Here is a 10877-nt window from a genome sequence, read left to right as displayed (position 1 = left end):
TCTAACTATGATAAATCAGACTAAAAAAGACAAAAATTCTAAAATTACAATAAATACCTTAAATAATAACTTAAATGTTTTTTTTAATATGTAAAAGGTATTTTCGGGGATTTTTCATATAACTTCATAAAGTACGTTTTGATCGGCAACATTTCTTTGTTAAATTATAATACATTCCAGCTCTTTTAAGTTGGGCAGTTGACAGCAACAGTAACAGCCTGTTAATGTCCCACTGCTGGGATAAGGCCTCCTCTCGCTTTTGAGGAGAAGATTTGGAGCTTATTCCACCACGCTGCTCCAATGCTTGTTGGTAGAATACACATGTAGCATAATTTCAATGAAATTATGCTACATGTGACACATGCAGGTTTCCTCACGACATTTTCCTCCACCGTCAAACAGTTGGACAGTTGGCAGTTAAACCAGTTGGCAGTAAATAGAAAATTCGTTCTCCAGAACTTACTTTTAAAAATTTGTGCATTAATTACTTTTGTATTCAACTTTAGCTATATTCAATTAATATATCTCGGGATAATAAGCATCATGCTGGGCTTTAGCTGAAACATAGAAAATGACCGTTTCTTTGTTTATATCGTATCTATTAAAAAATTATTCATACGAGTTGCAACAATGTACGCTGGCCACCACCACTTACGTATAGGTTTTTTCTAACATGTCGATACGTAGCACGTGAATCGTATCGGAAAATTGATTATAAAAAAAATAAATTGCTAACTATGCTCCTTATAAACACGATGAATGTTTTTATTTTTGAAAATTTATTAATAAGACCTTATTGCTACCAACGCGACGGTGACGGGAAGCTTTGATACACATCGCACTCATTATCACAAAAAATATATATACAAACAACAATAATTAATATTAATTTTAATAACGAAAGGCTATTTTAATCAACGTATGAGTCTTGAAAAAAAAAACGCCTCGGTGAGTTTTACTATTCCATAATTAAAGTCTTACAGTATGATTACCTTATAAGTAAATGCTATGCTTTATTAAGAATTCATAAACTGGATAATATTGACAGACAAATGGTTATTTTTTTTATGTTAATCCTGTCATGTCTATTCATATGTTTCTTATGTTGTTATTTGCTCCTTAAATGTATTGAGTTTCGAAATCAAATTATAAACGCAAAATATAATATCGATTAAACATTAACGTAAATAATAAGTTTGGGTTTATACCCTTATTTATATAAGACCTTTTTCGTTTCGTATTGAGAACATACGACCTTTGTTGATAATGTAGTTGTATGATAAGACATACCCAATTAAAAAAAAAAAAGCTCTGGCTGTTTAAATATTCTTCAAATAGTTTTGTACTTTTAAATTCAAGAAAATGAATAGACGGATTTTCATATAGTTTATAGATTTGTTTGATGGAAGAGCTACGTGCAAGCTCCTCTGAGTAGGTACCACCCACTCATCAGATATTCTACCGCAGAACAGCATCCTTGGTATCGTTGTCTATGGGCTGTGTAACTACTAACCATCACAAATAATACTATATTTTAAAAATTATAATATAGATATTCTGAAAAGTCAAACATACACAAACATTGTAATTTTTTTTTAAATAATGACTTTATTATTATTCAAGACCCTGTTTCTAGCATTTTATAAGCTTAAGTAGTTTTTAACGTTATTTATGATTCTATTTTAAACATACAATTCAGACCACGTGGAGAAGTAAATATTGTGTTTTTTTAAATATATTTATTTATATAATATTTATTTTGAGTTCTAAACATAAGGCATAAAAGTGTAAATTGGAATTCGAGACGAATCATAAAGCTGCAGTCAGATGATGGTAAAATAGCTGTGTGTGTTGTTTTGATCCAGCGAAACTTTTTTTGACATTTTTTGGAGGATTGTAAAATTAACTGCCTCATTTAAAAACGATTGGTTGAAAAGCCACAAAATCATAAGCCGATAACGCCAGGCCAGTAAAATTTTATTAGGTTCTCCCGTCGAGAAATTCTCATTTACACCCAGAGAATGGAAGCTCAATGTAAGGGTTTACTTGTCCGTGCCTCGGATACTATGTAAAGCTGTGTTGGTCCTCAGCCCAAAATCTATCTGGTCTTGTCCGATATACCGACCCATCGGATTATATGTAGCACATGGAAAGAATCAGCTATCACAGTTTTTTTTAAATATTTATTTTGGTTTTATATACTATTGTAAAAAAAAAGCCGGACTTACATCTGACTGGACTTTTTAGAGGGCAGGTGTTAAATATCCGATGTCCGTTTCTGTAACCCTGACAAGTATGCAAAGTTTCACGATAATCGGTTAAGTAGCTAATAAATAAGCGTGACAAACAAACAACTTCACTTTCGCATTGTATATAATATTAATAAGGCTATACAGAATACAGATGTCTAAATATCACAAGAAATTAAGTATGGTAGACATAGTTATTAAGATGTTAAATGCGTTTAACCCGCTTCGTCAACAACGGTATGCAAGTCTTTTTGATAAAAAATAAATATTCATTCGTTGTAAGTTATTCTGCTGTCCATAAATTTATACCACTAATATTATAAATGCGAAAATAACTCTGTCTGTTTGTTATGCTTTCACGGCTAAAGCACTGAACCGATTGATTTTTGATGTGATTTGGTATGAAGCAAGCTCGAATCTCAAGTTAGGATATAGGCTACCTTTTAACAACAAACCACAACCCCTTCACCAAGCAAGCTCGAATCTCAAATTAGGACATAGGCTACCTTTTAACACCTGACCACAAAACCACCATACCCTCTCCCCCCCTGAAGACTTGTTATACATACATACCTACAAAAAATAACGGCCGTTTTTTCATGCCAGAATTAAATAATAAAAATCCAGAACCATCTAGTTCTCAAATCAAAATACTTTATTCAACAAGGAAACGTGATATTTACTTTTATAGATATATAATCTAGAAACTACCACCGGTTCGCAAAAGAAATACCCAGCCCTGAGAAGAACCGGCAAAAGAAACTCAGCAGGTTATTATAAGATATACATAATTAATTTAATTTATATGATAAAATTTAGTTCTTATATTTGGTATGTTTTTTTATAGAATAGGAAGGCGGACGAGCATATGGGCTACCTGATGGTAAGTGATCACCAACGCCCATAGACATTGCCATTATAAGAAATTTATATATTTAGAAATTTATATTTAACCATCGCTTACATCACCAATGCGCCACCAACCTTGGGAACTATGATGTTATGTCCCTTGTGCCTGTAATTACACTGGCTCTCTCACCCTTCAAATCGGAACACAACAAGTACTGCTGTTTTGCGGTAGAATATCTGATGAGTGGGTGGTACCTACCCAGACGAGCCTGCACAAAGCTCTACCATTAGTAAAAATTTTAAAAATTATTTATTCTTATATTACAATTTTTTTCATGTCGGTTCTTCTTGACAGAAAATACATTCTGAACCGGTTAATCCGACCTGGATTTGAACCTAGGACCTCAGTATCTAAAGCCTTCTTAGCTCACTAGACAAAAGTCAGCTAATACATGCATACATATATTATATAAAACCATAATTTATTGCCATTTATCGTAATGTTTTTAAAAATAAAAAACAGTTATTCTGCCAATTATTTAACACTGGACGCGTTGAAATATAAAATTCTCACGTTAGGTGGCGTGCGAATATTAATACCTTATAAAGGTCTTCGATTCGATTACTTGCCAATATAGTTTTCTTAGAAACAAAATGGTTTTTGTGCGAATTTATTATCAATGGTTAAATGGCAATAATTTCAAATTACATGACTTATAAATGACGCGTTTTATGACGAACTACTATTTAGCTACATGGGATCATTATTTTTTTTTAATATTTGTTGTTACTTAATGGCCGGCCGTTTGTGAATGCTTTGCTGACAGACTCGTAAATGAATGAACGATGTGACTTTGAAGTGGCGTACAATTTCCGTAACAAAATATCATTTGCGTTTATTAGCCCTAAAACGAATAACATCATTATAATGTTATATGATTTTTAATCTACTGCAACGTTACAAGGTTATGTCAATTGTTAATTTGGTAAGGTATCACTGAACTAACCATCTGATAGACGGCATTAGTTACAAGTAGGTACAGACAAATCAGCTTCGAGACGTTTTTGCGTTTGTATTACACACATAACTAAAACCGAAACATACCAGTTTACACCAGTTACGTGACTCGAACTAATTAAGTGGCGTTAGAGGTGTCATCCCATTTTATATATAAATCTGGTTTTAATGATTGTGTATTCTACTATGTTTACTATATGGGTGTCAAACCTGGGCATTGACAGTATAATTAGGAAACAGAATAAAAATTTGCCAAAACGGAATAGAGAGAAGCACGACAGGAATTAAAATAAAGGACCGAGAAAAATTATAAAAAATAAAACAAAATTCAAAGATGGATGGACAAGGCTAGTAAGGGAATGGTACCCCCAAGATGGCAAGAGAAGCAGAGGTAGACAGACTATGAGATGGGATGACGAACTTAAAAAAAGTAGCGGGTCCAACATGGACTCGCAAAGCAAAACACAGGATAGAATGGAAAGCTTTAGAGGAGGCCTTTGTCGGAAGACAGGCTGTAGGAGATTACCGACCGTGAGCCGATATTTTACTTCAAAAATTTAGGACGCATTCAAAAAGGAAACATATTATTATAATTAATCGTATAAATAAGAACAGCAATAAAGGCTTTATTATTATTATTATTAGAGGTGCCATCCCATTTTATATATAATTCTGTTTTTTAATGATTACTTCATAATATATATATATATATTATGTTATATATATATATATATATCCCCTATATATATATATATATATATATATATATATATATATATATATATTAAAAACCATGAGAATGAATGTTGAATGACAATAGCTGAGTGAAAATGCCATAATTGTAGAGAAATGGGAGCAATTTTGTCTACATCAATATGATGTAAATGATGCTTGCCAAGAAATTTCAAGGTAGAGAATTTGCGTATTCTTAATTCCTTTTTAAAATTATCTCTAGCTGAACAGTTAAGGAAGCCGAGATGGCCCTGTGGTAAGAACGCGTGAATCTTAACCGATGATCGTTGGTTCAAACCCGGGCAAGCACCACTGAATTTTCATGTGCTTAATTTGTGATTATAATTCATCTCGTGCTTTACGGTGAAGGAAAACATCGTGAGGAAACCTGCATGTGTCTAATTTCACTGAAGTTCTGCCACATGTGAATTCTACCAACCCGCATTGGAGCAGCGTGGTGGAATAAGCTCCAAACCTTCTCCTCAAAAAGAGGAGAGGAGGCCTTTAGCCCAGCAGTGGGACATTCACAGGCTGTTACGGAACAGTTAAGGAAAACATCGTAAGGAAACCTGCATATTGTGTCAGAAATGAATTGATGTCACATGTCCACCATCCTATAATAGATAAGCGTAGAGGAATAAGCTTTAAATCTACTCCCCTATTTTCTATTATGTGGCGTGGCGTCCACCACATGTACACAGCATACATACATAAAACATATACACGACCCACTGATACAAAAACAAAATAAATTCAAATCTTTGCTCATAAATAAGTCGCGGCTTGATCTCGCTACCGTTTCATCGTCCACATGCACACGCTTAACTGCGCAAACCGGTTTGACATTTGGATAATTAAGCGCGAAATACACGTGCAAACAACTTCAATAACGAAGCACTACTCTTGTATTATATATTTATTCATAATATAAAACATGCAAGATTATGACGAGCGGTTAATGTTTTGAAGTGAATATGATTTTTGACGGTCGGGAGGGTGAGTGAGCCAGTGTAACTATATGCACAAGGGAATTAACAATGCTACGTCTTCTTCTTTCTATTTTTTCAAATCAATATTGACAGAAAGAGCGAAAATAGTGTTCAACGAAAGAGCCACTAAGCAAGGCTTATAATTTAAGTATATACCTACCTATACATATGATATAAAAAAAAAATATATATATATATATATATATAATATTGTATTGGGTGTAATTATCTATATAAATATGTATTTACAAAAAGAAAAGTAGTTTATGTAATATATCAATTGTCTGGGACAATTGTCACAAGGGACATAAAATCTTAGTTCCCAAGGTTGGTGGCGCATTGGCTATAAGCGATGGTTGACATTTCTTACAACGCCAATGTCTAAGGGCGTTTGGTGACCACTTACCATCAGGTGGCCCATATGCTCGTCCACCTTCCTATTCTATAAAAAATAAAAATAAACAAACAGCGATGCTTAGTATTTTTGTGTTCCGGTTTGAAAGGTGAGTGAGCCAGTGTAACTACACACAAGGGACATAACATCTGAGTTCCCAAGATTGGTGGCACTTTGACGATGTAAGGAGTGCTTAATATATGTTACATCGCCTGTTTGATGGCGGCGGGCGGTGATGAATATTTACCAATAGGAGGCCCTTCTAAAGGGGCCCAAAAGTTTACCGATAGATAATTAATTACGCCATAGCTAATAGCAACTCTAATGGCCGAGCATTGGCAAATATATTGTTATTTTCATAATGTCTACTTATTAACAGCCAGTTCATTTATCTTGTCTACTGTTAAAAAAAAAAAAGATCTCAAGTACTAAAACTCTCGCAAACGATATTGACTATAATTATTAAAGTAATCAAAAGATATAAGGATCAATATGGCGTACAGACTGCACGGCACATTTCACTTTCGATTATTTCAAGCATTTTCGAATTTGGTCTTACATAATAACTATCATTTATACTTACAAATATAAATAATTAAAAGTACATACATTTTTATATATAGCATAAAGTAAATACCTATTTAGATTAAGTACATTAGTTGCACTTGTTAATTTCAAGGTTTTAGGAAACAATTAAAGCACTTAGCATACCTATTTGTCATGAAAAATGAATACGAACAAGGCCGGAAGGACACTTACCAATAAACAATTCAAAAAGGTTTTATCTAAAATCTTGATAAGACTCTAATTACCGACACCCGGCGACGGCAAAACGTTGAAATTTTAAAAAGTTTAAAAACGCGACGCCATTTTAACAGCTTACTATGACGATTATGGCATTTGACGAAAAAACCCCGTGTAAAATTATACAATTAACTGCAATACAAAACGACGTAACCAACACCTGTCTTCAAAGAATGAACGACTCTAACTTCTTTGTTTAAAGTATGATTTACAACGTATGCATTCATAGTGAAATTCAAAAAAATTATGAACGAAAATACGTAGAAAAACCGCGTTAGTAATAACTTTCTGTAATCTGTATAGTAGCAATCTATGCGTGGGAGCGAGATAGATATAGGCAGTGTGTAAAATGGGTAGGTGTGAAAAAGATAGATATGTTACGTAGATTGCTTAGCGTGTAGTGACCGGTAGCCAATCCGGGGGCGATGTGGGCGTGGCGTGTAGGGAATTTGAATTCGAAGTTTGAAAATGGTTCAAACGTTGTGATGCTATCGAAAAGAACGGCCAAATTGGAAATCGTAATGGCGGATTGCGATTCGTTTTTTGAAAATTAATTGAAATAAAATCATTAAGTTTAAAAGGGAGAACAAATAACAACAAATATTTATTGATACCTATCTAATACAAATTTATATTATAAAGATATTACAAGCCACCACGGACCCTCCTAGATAGATACACGTTCTATTAAATAGTATTTTAAGATTAATTTTTTTAGGTATTACATACGTAGGTATGTTTTGATGTACGTATGTTTTCAAGTATAGGTACATAGGTATTTATAATGTTACCGTAATAGCCTAATGACATTTAGAAGGTATAAATAAAAATATTTCAGATTGGTATACAGTCGATGAAGCGGGCTCAATATACCTAAGCGAAACACCAAGGATTGTCTGACTGACTCATCACGCAATCTAAAGGCCCGTTTGACTTGAATTTTATGTAGAATGGATACGGATAGGATACAACGGAACACTATGAACGGATTTTAATTTTTATCCCTATCCAATATACATTTTTCGTCACCTGAAATTAAGTGCTTACTTTGTATGAATTATACTTGTACGAAGACGGGATGGACACCTGCTATAGCTAGGTATATTTTGGATATGGTAAATGAGATTTTGATGAAATAAGTAAAACCTTAAGTGTTTAATTTTAATAGAAGAAGTTCTACTAGGTCCTAGCTACCTCGTCAGAGCGTCACGGTAGCATGCGAAGGCGATCCCGTGGCGCTCCTCGATAAGACGGAAAGGGTACCGCTGGTTTTTTAGTGGGTATTCCAATGTTCGGGGCGCACTCGGCGCCTTGGACACCGGTGAACCCCACATACCCCTCACTGTTCCCGTGGTGGAAAGGTCCCAGCTACCTACGTTTCTTTTAATGTGAAACATCTATAGGCTATGAGGGTTATCCCAACTTGTATGCCGTGACGGTAAACGACATGAGTCCGTATTTCCTGATAGGTACAATGTTGGTGTCTTCAAATCCAGAGTAAACAAGTTTCTTATAGGCAAGCGTGCTACATCTTAGGCCGTGTCGATACTTAACGTCAGGCAAGTCAACGGTCAAACGCTGGCCTATTAATTGTAAAAAAAAACGGCATGACACTCAATTCAAAGGTCATTTCAAAGTTTTACATATGCGTGACTTGAGGTGACATGTTTTTTAAAAGAAGGATTTCCTGCATATTTCTTTCAAGAGAAGCTTTGTTGTAAGAGAGCTACATGGATAATACCTAGGTACCTACGAATGATACCTCATTTGTTTCATCTTTCGATCCTGGCTTTTCATTGGCCTAGCCTAGGCTGACATCGACTTAATAACCAAAACTGGTTTTTTTTTTTCATTTAATATTATTTTGGAGGTACTTACTGCCAATTTTGAAGTATGTCGAATTTTTCTAGAAAATGTACGTCTATAGACAGTGGATAGGTAGGTAGGATTGACAACCTAAAAACTTTAGGAGAGTTTAGTCAAAGTCAAAAATCTTTATTCAGTATACCTAGAAGTGTTATTCTTACTCATTAATTGTTATAACTCTACTACCGGTCGGAAATAAACACCTCAGACTTGAAAAGAACCGGCGAAAGAAACTCAGCGGGATTTTTTTTATATATCATCCTTTAGAAACACAAGTAATATACAACAATAGCAGTTTTATTTGTATTTTAAATAACCTGGAGGCGATCGTTTCATTCCCAAGGTGTGCAATCATTTAAAAAGTCATTGGTTGTGTAATATCCTTTAGCACACAAGCGTTCCTTAACGATTCTTTCAAATTTCATAATTGAATATTTTTTAAAGTTTTCTGGGATCCTGTTGTAAATGCGTATACATTGTCCCGTAAAAGACTTACTAACCCTGTGTTATCTGGTAACGTTGGTTGTACCTAAGTTTATACTTGTTCCTGGTCTTAATATTGTGTACTTACGTCACAATTTCTGGAAAAATCTTTTATATGCGTACATACATAACTTTATTAAATATATATTGAGAAGTCAGTCATTACTTTAATTTCTTTAAATTTATATCTTAGTGAATCTTGTGGCCCAGGTTATAAATTGCACGAATAGCAATCTTCTGCAGTACAAAAATCGTATTAATATCGGCTGCACTACTCCAGAGTAGAATACCATATGACATTATAATGTGGAAGTAACTACACTAGGCGAGCCGTATCTAGGTACATCAGGGGACCAATTCTACTAACAAATTGTCACTTTTTCGCAATCGAATTGAAACGTGATCGTTGCCGTTTTTCCGTTTTTCTATTATTTAATTTAACTATCAACTGTTGCCATAAAAGTTAACAATTACGTTTGATTTTGACATAACAGTATATGTTAACATATTATCGGTGCGGTTCCGTTTCCAATAAATAAAGATGATTCAAAGTTGGATTCGAATTAAATCGGGAAACTATCGTAATTGTTATAAATTAGTAGAATTCGGTCCCTGTCAGCAACGTGTTGACCTTCTAAAAACCAAAGTTAGTCTCCAGGTAGAATATAATGGGCTAATATAGTTAAGTAAGTAAGTAATGTGTAAGCTAGTCTAGGAATCAGTTTCGTCACTTACCTGCCTACTTAACATTATAAATATCTTGATAAACGAAATAACTAATAACTATCTATATATTTCAAATAATCATGAGCTAAAATTTCAGACGCATCAGTGATTGTTTTTATAAAAACTTTCCACTAGAAAAAGTTAGAAGAAAAAAATAATGCGATTATTTACTTCGCTTAGGTATTAAGATGAACGAAAATAAATCAATAAATAGTTTACTAGGATTTTACTTTGCGAACAATGGAATCTAATTTACATCGTACCTACCTACCGCTGATATTCTACCGCAAAATAGCAGTACTTGGTATGGTATTCCGGTTTGAAGGGTGAGTGAGCCAGGTACAGGCGCAAGGGACGTAACATCTTAGTTCCAAGTTTAGTAGCATTGGCGAAGTAAACGATGGTTAACATTTCTTACAATGCCAATGTTTATGTGCGTTGATGACTTACCATCAAGTGGTATGCTCGATCGCCTACCTGTTCTAGAAATATGTATATACAAATATTAGAATTATATATAAAATAGAATTTATAATATATATTACATTACATTATAGATACATTATAATATATATTAAAAAACTCTGTTCAGTAAGTAGGTCGGTGTTATTACGTTATCTATAAAATAATCTGAACACGATTCGTATTGTTACAATATGATATTTACCGCGTTATCGCTAAATTATACCACTTTAGCGTTCCTACTGATATACGTATGAAATTATTTTGTGGGATTCATAATGCACCTATGTAGGTATTATGGTGGT

The sequence above is a fragment of the Nymphalis io genome, chromosome 20 (assembly GCF_905147045.1).
Source record: "Nymphalis io chromosome 20, ilAglIoxx1.1, whole genome shotgun sequence".
In the NCBI taxonomy this organism is placed as follows: Eukaryota; Metazoa; Arthropoda; class Insecta; order Lepidoptera; family Nymphalidae; genus Nymphalis; species Nymphalis io.
The sequence above is the reverse complement of the archived record's forward strand: the minus strand, read 5'-3'. Positions refer to the sequence as shown.